At 44.6% G+C, this 3417-nt stretch overlaps 1 pseudogene; it reads right to left on the bottom strand.

The window, feature by feature from the left end:
* Positions 1-902: 902 nt before the first annotated feature.
* Positions 903-2261, bottom strand: LOC132772784 (regulator of chromosome condensation pseudogene; annotated as a pseudogene).
* Positions 2262-3417: the final 1156 nt, after the last annotated feature.

The following is a 3417-nucleotide window of genomic DNA, read 5'->3' as shown; positions in this document are numbered from 1 at the left end:
TGTGTGTGTGTGTGTATGTCTATGTATGTGTGTATATATGTGTGTGTATGTATGTGCATGTGTATGTTGTTTGTATATGTGTGCAGGCCTGGGCCTACTTGGGCCCTCCAGACATTTTGGACTTCAATTCCCTTAATTCCTAACAGTCAGAACAGCATGGCTGTTAGGAATTGTGGGAGTTGAAGTCCAAAATGCCTGGAGGGCCCAAGTAGTCCCAGGCTTGGAGTATGAGATTTGTTACTGAATCCTGTGTCACTTTCGAAGTGTGTGCGGCCTCCTCCTGGTGTGGCTCCTCTGTGTTGCATCTCTGAAGCTAAATTAGTTGAGCACCTTTAATGGTAGTTTACACACTGTTCTCGAAAGCATCCTTTGCCCCTAATAATTTATTTTATTTATTTCATACACACACACACACACACACACACAAAATAGTATATGAACTGTGGACTTTGAAATGCCCCCAAGGTTCCTTTGAGGACACCATCACAGACACCTTGGATTCAGAAAACTTTTTATATAGATAACATTTTCAAAAACCTAAATGATAGAAAAACTATTATTTTTAGAAATTAAACAATACAAGGTAGAAATTGTTAGAAATTTACAGTTTTGTCTGTTGATTAAGTGCCATTATTTTTAAATTTTGTCCTTATTTTTCAAAAAACACAAAAAGCACCCAACTGCTTCCACCCCAGGCCTCAATTTACTATTTTAAAAAATAAAGTCTTTTGTACAACGGTCCCAAGTTTCATAATGCAGCTGCAGATGACAAAGTTGGAAACTGCTCTGTGCCCGTCTTCCTGCAGTTTCTGACTATGTGTCTGAAATTAGGCTAGTCTCTCTCTGTCACCTTTGAAATGACACTGTTGCAGTGAACTGGATTAAATCAGTGCTCTCGGGTGGCTCTCAGCAATAATGCAAGTACAGTTTGTCAATACTGCTTGTCCTTGACCAGTAAGACAGTGTGCTGCCCTCCACTGGACACAGAGAGGACACTGCGATTCTCCAGCTGTTGCCCAGACATCTGAACAGGGCTCCAAGCATCATCTTCATCGCCTGTGCCAAGCTGGAGGTTAGAGCCCATACCCCAGGCAAAAGCTCGACCGTCTTCTGTGACTGCAAAGCTAACTCTTTCTCCACAGGCAACTGAAGAGGACTTGGGTATCCCAGGAATGGCCGTGGGGGTGTTCTTCTCTGAACAGCCCTGGCCAAGGCCCAACATACCGTAGTCTGCCCTGCCCAGACTACACACGGTTCCTTCTGAGTCCAGGCACACAGTGTGATGTTGACCAGCTGAGAACTTGACCCAAGATCTGTTGGAGTTCTTGAATGCGGGCAGAATCTTTGGCGAGTAGTACGTTTCAATTCCTTGTGAACCCAGCTGATAGTAATTGGAGAGGCCAAATCCAATAACATGCCCCTCTTGAGTGATGGCAAGGGTGGAATAAGACCCACAGAATACGTCCCGAATGCGTCCCTTGGTCTTACAGCCTCTTGGCTTGATAGCGACAGTTTGTGGGAGCAGCAGCAGCTTCAATCCTCTTCGTCCCCCTCTGGTGGTGAAAATTTGGGGCACTCGGCCCAGTTGGCCATTGTCTCCGCAACCACAGGTGTAAAGTTTGCCTGCCGTAGACACCATTGCCAAGTGATGGCTTCCTGAGGCAATCTTAACCATAGGTACATCCAGCTGCAGCTCCACAGGAAGAGGGCTTCCCTTTGTGGTATCCACATTTTCTTCCCCTTTCAGAGGAGCCAGTAAGCCAATGACTCCATTTTCATCCCGGAAAGCACCCCAGATGAAAACACGCCCATCCTCTGTCAAGGCCGCTGTGTGGCTGTCTCCAGCAGACACCTGCACCACCTTCTCCTTCAGGTCGACAAGCCCGGGAATGGATTCGGACCCTTCCTCTGAAGTGTCTCTCCCTAAGGCACCCTCATCATTGCAGCCAAAGGTATAGATCTTGCCTGTCTCGGTGAGGCACACTGTGTGAACCCCTCCGGCTTCTACCTGGATGATCTTCTCGGAGAGTTGCACCAGGGCAGGCCTTTTCCGTGCCATCACCTTTGGGCCAAGGCCCAGCTGCCCAAGATCACCCTGCCCCAAGGTCAGCAGCAGTCCAGGCTCCGTTTGGTGTGTTGGATGACTGACTTTAGTCCTCTTCACGCTGACAACGTCATCTTTTTCCAGCACCCGTTTCCTTGCCATGTTTAGTTAAATCTCCTCGTCCTCCTTCTTCCTCTTCTCCCAAACCTTTCGTCTCCCCTCAGTGCTTTTCCCACTTCTCCCCCACTCAAGCGTAACAAGTTTAAATAAATAGTTCTTACATCTAAAATTCCACTCTCTCTACCTCTCGCACATCCCCTTCAAGGGAACTCAGAACAATCACAACCAATCTCTTTCCTCTCTCTCCAACCCTTCTCTCAGAAAACCTCATCTAACTGAAGTTGCAACTGTCATTCTCCAACATATGTGCTTGCTTTATGCAAATTTCTCCAGACATCCACCAATCAGCACTCACCCCAATATTCCATTCTTCCCCTCCCCCACGTACTGTAGAATAAAAATTAGTATGTTTAACAATATTTTCTAATACAATCACAAGACAGATGAGAAACGAGTGTTTTAAGCAGAGTGAGCAAGAGTTCCAAAGGCTTACAGGCCAAACATGGGAAACAAAAATGGCAAAGAGTCTGCTACATATAATTGGATCAAACTTTCACACCCTTCCAACATTACAGAGGGAAAAACAGAGGCCTTTGCTCAGGCCCGTAGCCAGGATTTTTTTCGGGGGGAGCTGAGTTTGATTCGAGGGGGGGGGGGGAGGCTGAGTCTGAGTGAAAGAGGGTCTACCCTAGCAAACCTTTTGTATCGTTACACCAATACCTGAATGCATATGGGATATATTAAGCATGGTGATCAGATCATGATATGAATAAACATAATAGTTTAAATAATGTACCAGTAAGACCTTCTGCTGCAATGTTCCTACCCGGTAAATTGAGCAGGACATTTCTCCTGTTCTTCTGCTCTGCTGTCCTTCCAACAGGGGAAAAGAAAATGTGACTGGGAAAGAAATGACTGAATGGGGAAAGTTTTTAAATTCAGACTGGCCAGTTCGAAGACATATGTAATGTGTGACTCATGTAAATGCTAGAATTATCAGTATTTTCACTTTTGTGTGAGTACTGTGTTTCTAACCTCCATAACAAATAAATTATTTTGTTAATTTAAAAGTACTACTTTTCCTAGAAGCAACGTCTCTGTCACTGCTCTGAGCACAGTTTATAAAAATGAAAATTAGAACTGTGTCAAGTAGCTTTTCATAATAATTTAGCCATGTTGTAAATTAGTTTTGTTTACATATTTCCCATATGCTAATATGTTATTAAGATAGCAATATATGGAGACCAATTTCC

The sequence above is a fragment of the Anolis sagrei genome, chromosome 4, assembly GCF_037176765.1.
Source record: "Anolis sagrei isolate rAnoSag1 chromosome 4, rAnoSag1.mat, whole genome shotgun sequence".
Lineage (NCBI taxonomy): Eukaryota > Metazoa > Chordata > Lepidosauria > Squamata > Dactyloidae > Anolis > Anolis sagrei.
The sequence above is the reverse complement of the archived record's forward strand: the minus strand, read 5'-3'. Positions and strand labels throughout refer to the sequence as shown.